Below are 14,960 nucleotides of genomic sequence, written 5' to 3' on the forward strand. Positions count from 1 at the left end.
GCTGTTTCAAAATAATCAGCAGTCAAATACCACATGATCTCACTCATTTGAGGAACATAGAGAACAACGTAGACTGATGAACAGGGACAGATCCAAAGACAGAGAAACAGCAATCAGACTATTAATCCCCAGAGGGAAAGTAGGGGAGGGTGGGGGTAAGGGGAAGAGATCAACCAAAGGACTTGTATGCATATAAGCCAAACCAATGGACATGGACAACAGGGGGATGAGAGCATGAGTGGGGGGGAGGGGGAGGATGGGGGTTAATGGGGGGGTGATGAGGACACATTTGTAATTCCTTAACTAATAAAGAATTTAAAGATTAAAAAAAATAATCAGCAGTCATTAGAGCAAGGAGAAGAAGAGGAGGAAAAAAATAATCACATACCATTAACTTAGAAATTATGTGAACAGAGGATGAGGCAGCCTTGATTAGATCTTGCTTGCTGACATTAGCCATCATCCAAAACAGTGGTTCTCAACCTTCCTAACGTCGCGACCCTTTAATACAGTTCCTCATGTTGTGGTGACCCCCAACCATAAAATTATTTTCATTGCTACTTCATAACTGGAATTTTGATACTGTTATGAATCATAATGTAAATATCTGATATGCAGGATGTATTTTCATTGTTACAAATTGAACATAATTAAAGCATAGTGATTAATCACAAAAACAATATGTAATTATATATGTGTTTTCCGATGGTCTTAAGCGACCCCCGTGAAAGGGTCATTCGACCCCCAAAGGGGTCGCAACCCACAAGTTGAGAACCGCTGGTCTAAAATATAATTTCTTTTTCAAAGAAGATACACTAATTTTTCACTTAGAAGACAGTAAAATAAAACATACACACACACACACACACCACAAAACAACCAACAACTGTTCATGCCATGACCTTTGACCATAAATGTCCAAGCTTTGATCATTCAGGTCTGTGTTTCCATTAGGGACTTTGATGGAGACAAATTGGCGACAAAAGATGACCTGTCTGGGAAATCAAGAGGCAACCGAGACCAGAGGTCAGAGCACCTGGGAACTGTTTGGCAACTAGAGAAAAGGTTTTCCTCCTTTTAATTCAATTATGCTTTCATAGGAATAGACGTGGTTTTTTTCTCTTTAAATGAATGGCATTATTTGCCATTTTTTAAAAGATTTTTAAAAATTTGATGTTAGAGAGAGGAAGGGAGAGAGAAACATCAGTGGTTGTCTCCCCCACGCTCTAACCGGGAATCGAACCTGCAACCTGGGTAGCTACCCTGACTGGGAATCAAACCCACCACCTTTTAAAGATGTAGGAACGATGCTCCAACCAATCGAGCCACATCGGCCAGGGCCGATTTGCCATTTCTTTATTTTCCAAGTGTGGGGTAAGTATTAAAAAAAAAAAAAAAAAGACAAAGCCTCATTGACTTCAAAGTCCAGTAGATTAAACACGAATAAAAATAAGCAGGCTCCCCATTAAGAGACCTGCTGATCAGGTTTCTGATCTGACTGCTCTCTTATTCGTCTGAAGCACTCCAGGGCCGAGCAGACGGTGGTCTAACCACACTCCCAAGGCAGAGCAGCGATCTGAGGCAGCGATCACGGGAGGTCTCGCTAGTCCTCAGCCCATCGCCAAGGCCCTGTGCCAGCTCTGCGATGGCAGGGGTGAGCTGGGCAGGCTGCCATCACGAGTGTCTTTGTAGGACACACGGAACAAGCGAGGGCGAGTTCTGAGGAGGAAGGACCTCCCTTTCCAGGACCAGTTTACGAAACCCACACCAATCAACATAGTTTCCCAGTGACCTTCATGTCAAGGAGGTTCCGGCTACGGCAGACCCAAGAACTATGGCTGTCTGGCCTTCCGCCTCGGGCCCCCTTACCTGCCCCCGGGAGCAGCTGTACCATTCCTCACTCCGAGAACTGGGTCTCCGGCGGTCTCCTGGGCTTCTGGGGCTGCTGAAGAGCCAAGTCCAAAATGCGGTCAGGCCAGCATGCTGTTGACCCGGACCAAGAACAGGGCTGGCAAACCAGGTAAGTAAATATTGAGCTTATGGTCTCATATTACACTTCCCACTAAACAACCTTAGGCCAAGAGTGATAGTTAAAACATTAACAACCAGCATGTGTCAGACACATGCCAATCAAATGAGTGCCTGTCTTAAAGAGCTGGCAAGGCCACATCCTACTAGTGTGTACCAGGTAAAGATCAACACACACCACTGTCCGCTGTTCCACGAGGACAGAGACTGTGTGTCTTATCCATGGTCACATATTCATTATATCAGTACAGTTGGTCGCACCAAGGATGTATTTTTAAGGAACGAATAAATAGTAGTAACAGCTAACGTTTTTTTTAAGCACGTACCATGTGCAAGGCACTACTCTAAGTCCGGTCATGTACAATCTCATCTCAGCTTCACCACAATACCATGAGGTAGGTATTATCATCATCGTCCCACTTTTATAAGTGAGGAAACTGAGGCACAGAACGGTTAAGTAACTTGCCTAGTACAAGATCAGGAATGGTAGGTCCAGGATTCAAAGCCTGTCTAGCTTCAGAGTCTGCACTCTTAACCCCTGCAATGCGCTGAATACACAACCAAACGCAGGTACTCTAGTATTAGGAAGTCATCAACGGAGAACATCTGACAGCCACAAACCCGGAGACATCCTCCCGGGAGGTTTCTGGTGGTGCTAAGCACACACTGTTTCTGTTTGTTTGACTTTTAATGAAAGCTGACACCTACGCAGGAGACCACCTGTAATCTTCAAATAACTATTTTTTTTTTTTTAAATATATTTTATTGATTTTTTACAGAGAGGAAGGGAGAGAGATAGAGAGTTAGAAACATCGATGGGAGAGAAACATCGATCAGCCGCCTCCTGCACATCTCCTACTGGGGATGTGCCCGCAACCCAGGTACATGCCCTTGACCAGAATCGAACCTGGGACCTTTCAGTCCGCAGGCCGACGCTCTATCCACTGAGCCAAACTGGTTTCGGCCAAATAACTATTTTTTTAAAATATACTTTTATTGATTTCAGAGAAGAAGGGAGAGGGAGAGACAGATAGAAACATCAATGATGAAAGAGAACCATCGATCAGCTGCCTTCTGCACGCCCCACACTGAGCATCGAGCCTACAACCCAGGCATGTGCCGTGACTGGGAATCGAACCAGCAACCTCGTGGTGCATAGGTCAATGCTCAACCACTGAGCTACTCCGGCCAGGCTCAAATAACTATTAAGTATATTTGATTATCAAGCCACTGTAGCAAGAATATCTAGGCTCAAAATACATGAATTCCAGGGGAAGTCTTTTAAACACCCTGTGGTCCTGTTTCCCCATCTCTCAGAAGGTCCCAGACTTGCTGGAAGGATTGAACAAGATCACAGAGATGGCTGCCTATTTATATGATAAGGTATTACAGAAGCATAATGGATGATCATAATAATTAGTGCATTTCAATACAATGATGGATCAAAATTTCTATACTCATCAATCTATACTTGTCAAAATTCTATACTTGTCTATACTACTCTGAAAGTTCCTATTTATCTCTCCACGTTTTAGTAACCATGTTTAAAGCTTAACAATTTATTTCTACAAGCTGGTTTCCCTTTATTATTATCTCTGAGCTTCCATACATTTCTACTATAACTTTAATAATTTTTCTCTACCTTAATGCAACTGCTTCATTCACCTAAGAAGCATAAAGAGCTGAACAGCGTGGCTCAGTGTTGACCTATGAACCAGGAGGTCACGGTTCAATTCCCTGTCAGGACACATGCCCAGGTTGTGAGCTCGATCACCAGCAGGGGGCCTGCAGGAGGCAGCGAATCAATGATTCTCTCTCATCACTAATGTTTCCCTCCCTCTCCCTTCCTTTCTGAAATCAATAAAAAGATGTTTATAAAAAGAAAGAAGCATAAAGAGTTAATAAGGCAGTAAATGTTTTAGTCTAACTTTAGATTCTCCTATATTAGCAGATGACAAAATTAGCAAGCAAGAGCTTCATTTCTTAAAATATAATTAAAAAGCTCAAAGCTCAAAATGATATTGCTGTAGCTCTGAAGGCCTGATGTTTGGGGTTGGACCCAAGAATGAGGTAAGTCTAGGAAAGTCAGCTGTGGTTCTGTTGGTTGGAAAGACATGTGTCTGCATATAATTGAGGGGAAGGAAAAATCTTATTCAAACTATTCATAAATTTGATATAAATGATACCTCTAACCACATAAAGGAGTGTAGAAGAGGGGAGGGGTGGGGGTGTCAAAACTAGGTACAATAATTTTCAACTAGGTCTGTTTTTTAAAGTTCTGGTGTCTAAGCTATTAATTATAGCTCTCTCTAAGGAAGTCAGTTATACATGGAGGCAGAGAGTGGTAAGCAGATGACAAAGGGATGCCTAATATTACAAAAACATGAATGTATAAGTTGGGGAAGTGATTGTGCAAACAAACAGAATTTTCAAGTTCCTACTGTTGCTACCACTAGGTGTGTGAGTTGCCCAAACTCTCCCCTACCCCGAGCACCAGCATAGAGACGGCTCCGCTGATGTGTTAAGTGCAGATGGACAGGGCTGGGGAAGAGGGAGGAAGGGAAGGGGGAAGGACAGAAGGATGCACAGATGACCCAGCCAGGAGGATACGGGTGCAGGTGGCCTTCCGGCTGCAAGGCCCCTCCAAGTTCTTTTCTCAGCGCCTTGGTTGGGTATTTTCTCCATTGCTCTGCAGACAGAGTAGAAGGGAGGAAGGGGGAGAGGGACACACACACATCGACTGGTTGCCTCCCACTTGGCTGGAGCTCTAACCACTGAGCACACCGGTGGGGCTATCAGTGCCTTTTTAATCCTTAACTTCCTCCATGCTCTGGAATAAAGCTGACTGGCCTGTTCCTTTCCAAAAGCCAGTGGCTGCCCCATTGAAGGCCCTAGCATTCAGAGCAGCTTGCTGGTTCTGGGGGCGGTGGCTAGCAGGCCAGAGTCCGTGGCTCAATTAGGCTACCCTGGCCCACCTACCTTTTGGACTCAAAGCAGACCCTGCAATTCCATTCCTGCTTCGCAGGTGCTTCCTCTCGGCTGCTTGGCAGTATCTCCAGGCCACAGTCCCTCTACAAAACTGCCCATCAGATTCAAGAAGGGGCCGTGGGAGATGACTTCTGTCAAAATGCCACAACCCTAGCAGAAGGCAGCTGGTGCCTCTTCTTCATCCACTAAGTGCAGATGCACAAACCCTACTGGCTGCTTCTCCCCTTGCCAATCTCCCTTCAGCATCTTAGGTGTAAGGCGCCTCCCCCACCCCGACAGACCAATGTTGCACAAGCCATCACTTCCAAAGAGGCCACAACCCTCATTCAAAAACTTTAAATGGCTCAGTGCTCTCTCACCTTGCTAAGCTCAACTCTCAGCTGGCCTTTCAAAGCTTCTAGAAACCAAGAAGGTGGGCCCAGCAAACCTTACTGCAGGGCCACCCCCCCCCCCCCCCCGTGACTTTGCTCCTAATGGTAACCCCTATACCAGAATGTGGACGCGGTCCTAATCCACCAACCAGGATCCTTGTTCCAGGGTTGAAGTCTTCCCCTCTGAGTGTGCAGGACGACCTCATGCCTGCCCACCTCCAGATAGCAGAGTCAGTCTCCCTCCCTCCCTCCCTCCCTTTCTCACCCACAGCTACAGGCATTAATTAAATCTCTTGTAGAAAACAGCTTTTCACCAGCTTCAGGAATCCTGGGTAAGAGCCAGACCTGGAGACAGAGACGGTCTGGGTAAGAAAGATAAACCCACCACAGCGTGAGCCTGTGGGCAGTGCAGGTTCCCACATTCAAGTGACTGTTCTGAATTCCAGCTCTTCCTGGACCTCTGAAAAAGGGGGCGCTGGGGGCTCCCCCGGCCCCCGCCCCCCCTCTGGCTGTATTCTCTAGAGCTGACCTTGGACAGGGGCAGAAGCGCTGCATTTGGCTCCATCTGCCAGTGGTCACAGTCACCTCTGACAGAAACACCATGCAAAACCACCTCCTCCTCCCCCAACGGAGCTGCAAACCATACTGCCAGGCCCGTGCAAGAAGGGGCACCCCGGCTCTGCCTGGGGGGCCATTATTTGGGGTGGGCAGTGCCCACTGGAGTAAAGATAGTGCGATCAGAAGTAGCCAGCAGGCTCTACGAGCACCCCATGTCCCCAAGTGCTTCCTCCATCATGGGCAGGGATGAGGGATGCAGAAGGGGGGTGTGGCCACAGCTCAAGGCCCTGTTGGTTAAGCTGGGAGGACTCACCTCTCAGCAAACAGCCGTAGCTCCCCAACGGGCCCAGTTCTGTGATAAGGACAACTAATTTCCTTCCTGGAAATGCTGGAGTCCCCATTGAGGTTAGAGACCCATTGAGCTCTCTGCCCCAAATACAAACAGAAATAAGTTTGTCTCTAGTAAGACAAGTTATGTGTGTGTGTGTGTGTTTGATTAATTTAAGGATAACATTTTGAAAATAGTGCAGCACAATGGAAAAACATGGGTTATGGACTCAGACTGGATTTAAGAGGGTGACCCATTTTTCTAGACAAACACCGAGTAGCAGCACTTGGAGGGAGCCAGGGGCTGGGTGCAGGGGCCACAGAGATAGTTTCACCCCATCTCTGGCCAGTGGGGCACCCAAGAGTCAACACCTTATCACAGAGGGGCGTGGTGAGGGCTGAGGAGATGCCCACCGGAATTTGTGGACACTCAGAGGGAGTCTTCTGTGTCCCATTGTGATCTGGGGCTAATTACTCTATTCATTCACTAGCAGGGGTGAATGGATACTGAGCTAATTACTATTCAAGCCAATCAATAAAAATAAAAAATAGTCGCTGGTTCTGCAGTTTCACAAATGCTTAGCGTGCGGTGCACCAGAGGCAGGTGGGCCAGCCTGTCCTGGTGCCCAAAGGCAGCCTCCCACGCATCAGTGAGGGTGGGCTGGCCAGGAGCCAACCCCTAAAAGAGATGTACCCCCTACAGGTCATTCTCTGCAATAGGCAATTAATTCAACCCGAGACCTAATGAAAGCCAGGAGAAGGGAGGGCTGAGATTCGGGCGCCGGCTTTCAGGCTGCAACCAAGCATCTGCACCTCTCTCCCGGGAGCACGAGCACGAGGCTTGTCAAACCATCTGTTTAAACTCTTCCCGCAGAAGTCCAGGCTGGGCACCAACACCTCTGAGGAGGAGGAGTTGTTGCCAAGCCCCGGCCGCGGTCACGTCACGTTTGTAAGGCTGGGTTGGGCACTACCAGCTCCGCAGACCGGGGTTCATCCGAGGGCATTCTGCAAAACTGTCCCCACGACGACGACGAGAAGCCCTCTGAGGCCCTCTGGGCCGCTCACCTCACACTTCCCTCCCCCTTCGCACCGATCGAGGCCATGTCTCTCCTGGTCTTACTTTTGGAATGCGTGCACAGCATCCTTGCTTCCCTACGAAGGCACTGGACACGCAGGCGGGATGGCCTCGCTCTTTTGCTACCAAACGCCCAGCCGAAGCGGGGAAATATGGCTCCCAATCCCCTTCCATCGTTAATCCTTTAACCACCCACAGGTACAACTTGGAAGACCGCTGCAGCCACAAAGAGAGCAACCTGCGCTAAGCAGATGCAGTTCTGTGAGTGGGAGACAAAAACCGGCTTCTTTAAGAGATCGCGACATATTCGCGTGGAGCAGCAAAAGCACGCCGTGGGGTCGGCCCCACGCAGTCCTAACCTGAGCTCCCGGGCTCCCAGCCCGCGCACCGAGGGGCCTCTCCGCGGGGCCCCCGGACGCCCGCAGGCGCGGGGCGCAGGGAGCAGCCGCCCCCAGAAAGGCCACGGAGAAGTCGCCGCCGCCTTCTCATCTGGAGGCGAGCGGGCTGGGCACTGCCCGGGAATGGGGTGCCGGGGAAGGGGTACCCGGGGAGCTCGAGTTCGGGCTAGAATCCCGCGGCGGGAGTGCGGGGGCCGAGCGGGAGAGGGTTGGAGGGGCGGGGATTCGGGTGGAGGCTGGCAAGGCAAGAGGGCGCGGGACTGGACCGGGAGGAGCGGGAGGCGGTGGGTGGGCGAGGCGCCAGCAGGGAGGTAGGGGGCGAGAGCTCGGGGAGAGGGCGGCGGAATCGCGGGCAGGGTTAGGGGGCGCTGGGCTCGGAGAGGGGGCGGGGGCTGGGACGAGGGGCGCGCGGGGGAGGCTGGAGGAAGGGGGTGGCTTCGGGAGAGGGAGGAGTAAGGCTGGGGTTTGGGAAGGGCGCGGGTAGGGGGAGGCAGCTTAGTTGCGGGTCCAGACCCGCCTGACTGGCTCTCCCACGGGAGACACGGGTCGTCCCGGCCTCGGAGCGCCCAGAGGAACCCTCGGTCTCCCCACCCCGCGCCCCGGGACGCCTGCCCGCCTCCAGCCGCCGCGCCGCTCAGCTTCAACGGCGACCAGCCAAGCCCGGCCCGGCCCGCGCCACGCTCACCGCCCATAGTCCCGGCCCCGACTCCGTCGCTCCGCGCCGCTTCAGCGCTCGCCGCCTGCTCGCCTGGCTCGAAGGGAGGCTCGGACCGCGCGCACGGACCGCGGGACAGCGCGGCAGCCCACAGCGCCCCCTGCCGGCCTCGCCGCGCCCCGCGCTCGGCCCGCCCCGCGTCCGGCGTCCCCGAGCTCCGCCCCGAAGGCGGAGAGGCGGCCCGCGCTGCCCGGCGGGCGGGTAGGTGCAGAAGGGCTTGTGGAGAGGACGCTAGCTCTTGGAAGCTGAACGGAGCCTCCCAAAACGGTCCAGTCTGCAGACGCCCCCGGTGGACGAAAGCTACGGTCACGGTCGTCTGAGCGCACGGAGACCGCGGCCACCTGCGTGCAGGGCCGCTGCGCGCCACACGCCGCCAGACTGGCATCTGGGGCTGTGCGGACGGACGGACGGGATACACCGGCCCGGCCCGGGGCCTTAGGGTGGGTGTCTTTGGGCCGTGCGCGTGGCCTGGCGCCGCCCTGGTCCCGGTGCCGGGCTTGGCGCGCATGTTTGGGGTCCGCCACAGCTGGGTACTGCTGCCGCGTGGACTCAAACTGTTACAAGTCTCGTCCCCGTGTCTCCATTCCCCCTCTCACCTACTCCACGCTTCTCTTCCGGCGCCAACCACATCCGGCCGTGAGTCAACTGGAGACCTCCCTGCGGCTCTGTCTCCGGACCGTCTGCAGGCGCCTGGGGAGGTCGCGGCCGAGCAGCCGTCTCCCCGCCCCCTCCCCGTTCCGTGGCTTCCCCCAGGCTACTGAAGACTCACAGAGCATTTGGCCTATTTCTCTAACTAACTTGGGCATCCGAGCGTTGAACTTGATTTGATAGCATATTTGTGGGTCATTTCTTCCAAGTGTAGGCCTTCGGTGTCAGTGGGAAGTCTACAGTGACCCTATGCGCCCAGCACAACTGGCCTTGAGCAACATAGATCCTCACCAGGATCACTCCTTTTTCCCTTCCGGGCGCACTTTCTGGAGCAGCTGGCCACTGGCTCCCGTTTCACTCCTGCACGGGTAGTTCCCAAACCACACACTACACCCGCGTAGTTTACCCATATTCCTACCTACTCCGGTTTTCTGCTAAGAACGTCCCACCTCAAGTCAGCAAGTTCTCTCTCTGCCCCAACACCCGACTTCATCTACCCTGTGGTGTCGCCATCCCCCCTGCCACCTGGGACGCCTTCCTCACCTCAGGGCTCCATGGCCAGTGTTTGCTTCCAAACTCCGCTAACCTGCCCGTCTCAGGTTCTTCCCCTGGTGCCACGCTGCCCTCAGGGCCTTCCTGCCCTGACTACTGACACCCCCTCCCAGGGAGCCCTGTATCTCCCAGCACAAAACCTTTCACTGTCCCTTTAGCATCACCCCAGACTTTCCCGCCTGGCTCCCAGTCCACCCACCACACCCAGCACTTCTCCCATGCAGGCTTCTCCCAGTGTCCTCCCACTAAGCCCAGGCTCTCCCCCTGGCTGGCGCTGCCTCCCTCTTCCCTGCAGGCGTCAGTCAGGGCACCTTCTGCTGTAGATGACAGACAACCCAACTCACACTTGCTTAAAAAAGAATTAATTGACTCATGTAAATGAAAGGTCCTGGATGTAGTTTCAGGGACAGATGATTTCAGGGACTCTCCATCTCTCAGTTTTGCTTCCTTCCATGTGAGCTACACTCTCGGGCACCACGTGAGAGCCTGGCAGAGCCAAGCTCACAACCTCACAGCATCAAGTCCAGCAGAAAAACAGCTTCTCTTTGCCAACCATGCCACAAGCCTTGGGCCTGGTTCGGATCGGCACCTATTGAGTCACCTGTCCATCCTGCTCCCCAGCCACTGTGACCCCATGGTAAGTGGTTCCCCCTCTCTCTCAGCTACCTCCTCATCCCTCACAGGGAACATGTGGCTGCTCCTGGATCCCTTCTCTGTTACGGGGACTAAAGGTGACTCAGGGACACCGTCTGGAACCTTTCCCCCACAAAACCTACCACACCACCACTTCACTTTGCTGCAGCCCTTCCGTGTTGGTACAGGGCATCCTGGGGTAGAATTCCAAACAGGAGGTGGGGCACAGGCGCTCTCTGCTTTCATCTTTCTCCTCAAACTACCTGGGATGTCTGTCTTTGTACCATATGCCTCCCTTGGTGGAGACCTAGCACAGAGGTGGCCTCAGGCCCTTCAGGGAGCCTGGCATATTCTCCCCAGACTCTCTCTCCAGTCTCTTTCCTCATCATCCCTATTTCCTGAGAGCTCCTATGCCCCTCCCATTCTGGAGGAGGTGTCCACACCCTCCTCCCTGCGGACTTTGGGCTCTGAGTGTACCCACCCTGCCCCTTAGAGCAATAACACCTCATGGCTGAGCCATAAAGGAGGAAGGGGCTATAAGAAAAGGTTCCTATGGGGAAATATATATATATATATATATATATATATATATATATATATATATATTTATATATTTATATAAACTAGAGGCCCTGTGCATGAAATTCATGCACTCGGGTAGGGGGGGGGGTCTCTCAGCCCGGCCTGCGCCCTCTTGCAGTCCAGGAGCCCTCGGGGGATGTCCGACTGACATGGGCCTAAGCCGGCAGTCAGATATCCTTAGTGCTGCTGCGGAGGCGGGAGAGGCTCCTGCCACTGCCACTGCCACTGCACTCGCCAGCCATGAGCCCAGCTTAGGGCTTGTGACTGAGCAGCGCTCCCCCTATGGGAGTGCACTAACCACCAAGGGGCAGCTTCTGCATTGGGTGTCTGCCCCCTGGTGGTCAGTGCACATCATAGCGACCAGTCGTTCCGCCATTTGGTCGATTTGCATATTAGCCTTTTATTATATAGGATATCCCAAGACCATTACCTCTGTCAAACCTCTTTCCTTTGTTGAGGAGGCAGGTAGCCAGTGACCATCTGGCTAGCACCTGCGGAGGCTGTGTCAGAGATTGTCGCTGACCCAAAGGAAAGCAGAGTCAAGAGATAGGCAGCTTCCTGTGGTGCCTGAAATTAGGACCTGGGTTTTTCAATTCCATGTCCCATAAATCCCCCATACAATTTAGAATTGGTTTTTCTGTCACTTTTAAGCAAGAAAGCTTAGAGTAGTTCAAGCCCATAGCTCAGTGCCTGGCGCATTGGTTCCTGCAAAAATAGTAACTATCATCATCATTATCCATGTGATAAAGGAGCAAACATGCCCGTTGATGACTGTAAAACAGTAGCAAGGAGAAGTGCAGTGTCTTTGGCTTATTGCCATGGTCTCCCCTTCCACCCCCAGCCTGCTGCTTTGTCCTTTCCACATACACATGTTGGCCCCAGGGAAAATCTCAAAATTCACTGGAATCTGAACCCACCCATCTTGTAAAAATAATCCCAGGCTCACCCAGGTCATGCCTATGCCTTTTACACAAGCAAACCTGCCTAGACAGGAGCAGGTGCCCATCTTCAATTCAGTTTCGAGCCACTGAGCAAAAATTAAGCAAATATTTGCACAGCCTCCTTTGATTTGTGCTGTAGAGTTAGAGAAACAATGGGCTTCTGTCCTCACCATTAAAGGGATTTACTATGGGGGGAAACAAGTAGTCTAGGACACAGATGGAGGTAACAACAATACCAGGGAGTCCTTCGGGGGAAGGGAGTGGGGTGCTTTATTTGGACCAGGCCCTAAGTTCCAAAGTCTGTGCTGCCTGCAATCCTGCCTTACAACAAAGGTACACATCTGCACAAAACATTTTACTTGTGTCTCCTACAGTATCGAGCTTACAAATATTTTAAAATTCCTTTTACCATGGATTTTGTTTCTCTGATTATAAACGGAGTGCCCATTTCTTATTTTAAAAAAACCTTGGAAAAAATATAAAGTTCACAAAAATAAAGGTGAAAATAAAAATTATCCAAAATAAATTTGTGTTGATTAATATAGTAGAGAATATCAAACTAAGATATTTTTCCACACCACTGCTGGCAAAACCAGGGTCTTGGGGGAAATAGATATCTTGTAAAAGGCTGAAGGTCACTTCTTAGGTTCTTGCAAAAATGCTGGATTCTCCCTGGCACATGTATATGATTAAAGGCTGCAATCTGAGCCTCCCAGCTCCAGGGTGGTCTGCTCTCTGTTATGTATGCATGATTCATTTTCCCAGCTACCAGCTGCAATCCCTTCTCCCACCCCCAGCAGGCTTATTATACTAGCCCCTTCTCCTCCTGAGAGCAACTAGGGAGGGCAAACTCATTTTACCATTTTTCTGGGTGAAATTTAATTAGAAAGGCAAATACAGGAAAACAGAACACAAAATGACCATGTTAAATAGAAATAAAAGATGGCTCTCAAAACTGACCCTGAGGGAAAAAATCAGAAAGAGCTGAAGCAATCTGCTGAATCATAGGTCTAAATATGCATTTTTGTCCTCTAAACTCTGAGCCCAACCAAAAAAAAAAAAAAATGTTTCTAAGGAAAAAAGAAACAAGCACTAGGTGAACTCACAAAAATCTCACTGAAAAATCATAAAAGGACAACAAGGATTTGGGTGATTTCATCAACAACAGTGCCTGGCACATACTATATAAAAATTGGCTGAACAGACGAATGAACCAAGAGTCCATCCCTCTCATTTTACAATTAGAAGCCAATCAGAAAGGGAGACAAGAGGAGAGTGGGAATTTGCAGCCTCGTGGCCCCCTGGGAGACAAAAACTGGAGTTCCCTGTTCATGAGAGAGCTGGGAACCAGATAACACCCCAGACGTCCAGATAGGACCCCAAACAGACAAGATGGACGCTTGAGAACAACCTTCCAATGCTGAAAGAAAGTCATTGTCGATGCAGAATTCTAGAGAAAGCAAGAAACAGTGGGTGATCTACTTGTTCAAAATCAATCACAGTGGCATCATGCAAGAGCCAGGACTAGGATCTAGGCTTCGTGAACACTTCTGTAGCCTAGAGAATTCCTGTTGCAACATCTCCTTACCAACACTTAGGTGTGTCAGTATTTTAAATTTCAGTCATTCTGATGGGTGTGATTTCTGACTTGGGAAGGGGGTGCATGTAATTGTCAGGCACCGAGATAAGGGAGACAAGGGTCCTCTGAAGAGAAAAGGCATAACAAGAGGGCAGACTGAAGCCCAGCCAGCATGGCTCAGTGGTTGAGCGTTGACCTATGAACCAAGAGGTCATGGTTCAATTCCTGGTCAGGGCACATGCCTGGGTTGCGGGCTGGATCCCCAGTAGAGACAGCCAATCGGTGATGTTTCTCTCTCATCGATGTTTCTATCTATCGCTCTCTTTTCCTCTCTCTCTAAAAAAATCAATAAAACATAAAAAAAAAAGAATCCATTTGCAGATCAGAACTGTCCAGTGTGCACATCATGACACGATTCTTCACCGGGGTCCTTCGTTCAGGTCCCAGGTCCCTCAGGGTCTGCACCACCCGGAGGTCAGCGTCCACATGGCTCACGTGGCTGTGACTTGTCACCACAGTGCGCCTGTCAACTCCTCAGACGCCTCTCTGAATCCTGCAGAGTGCCTTGCACATGCCTGGCAATCAATGTCTGTTGATCAAGTCGCTGTTAATGAATAGAGATGGCTTCATCAGTGAATATTGATGAAATGGGACTGCTGCTCCCTCTGGACAGCAAGCCAGGGCTTTTGCAACAGAGGCAGCAAAGAATACCCACTAAGCTGGGTGTGTTCCAGCAGTCCTCTCCATGGACAAATCGTTAATCAGACCTGGGGGTGTGGGGGTCTCTCTGTTGTCATGGTGATTCTTAAAAAAAAAAACAAAACCCAAAGGATTCTTCTTTATCAGCATCCCAGACATCAAGACTCTGAAGTAATGGCTCTTTGAAAATTGAATCATATTAATAAGATCTGCTCGACTGAACAATGTGTTTCTTTCTTTCTTTTGATTAGATGCATTATTAACTTGGCTAGCAGCAAGACCTCATCAATGCAAAGTGCCCATTCATAAAGAACACCACTCCCAGCGTGGAATAAATAAGGATGCAGCTCACCAGTTTCAGAGATGCTGGCGGATAAGGAATAAGCTCTGTGAATGGTGGTCTTTGGGCTGTAGGTACTTGAAGGGCTTGGACTGTGTGGGGGTCATTTCTGTTGGATGAATCTTCAGACGCTGGGGCAGCCCACACAGGCCAGCAGATCAGGCTGGTCACAACGCCTCAGAGGAAAGCCGAGAACAAGGAAATCTCACATTAGCTGTACATTGTGCAAGAGCTGAATTGCAAGAATCTTGGGATTTTACTCCTCTCCTGTCCTGGTATCACCTTTTGACACTTGGATTTCATAATAGTCAGTGTTTTTTGAGCTAATAATGTGGTGAATAGACTTTAAAATGGCCCCCAATGATCCTAACTACTGGTGTTCACACCCTTGTAAACTCCCCTCCCCTTGAGTGTGGTCAGGACCTGCACTTTCTTCTAGCCAACAGAATATGGCAAAGGTGATGAGATGACACTTTTGTGATCAGAATACATAACATCTAACTTCTGTCTTGTTAGCAAACTCTCC

General features: G+C 50.4%; 1 protein-coding gene across 2 annotated transcripts in view; it reads right to left on the minus strand.

Moving 5' to 3' along the window:
* The window catches only part of PXYLP1 (2-phosphoxylose phosphatase 1), a 64,284-nt gene extending 55,722 nt beyond the window's left edge, over positions 1–8,562 (minus strand). The window contains exon 1 of one of the 2 annotated variants that reach the window (XM_036332384.1): positions 8,431–8,562. The gene's annotated coding sequence lies outside the window, so the exon portion shown is untranslated. Of the gene's footprint in view, positions 1–1,869; positions 2,647–8,430 lie in introns of those variants that run through there. The other variant, XM_036332383.1, reaches the window with a different exon arrangement.
* Positions 8,563–14,960: the final 6,398 nt, after the last annotated feature.

The sequence above is a fragment of the Myotis myotis genome, unplaced genomic scaffold (assembly GCF_014108235.1).
Source record: "Myotis myotis isolate mMyoMyo1 unplaced genomic scaffold, mMyoMyo1.p scaffold_m19_p_13, whole genome shotgun sequence".
NCBI classification, from domain to species: Eukaryota; Metazoa; Chordata; class Mammalia; order Chiroptera; family Vespertilionidae; genus Myotis; species Myotis myotis.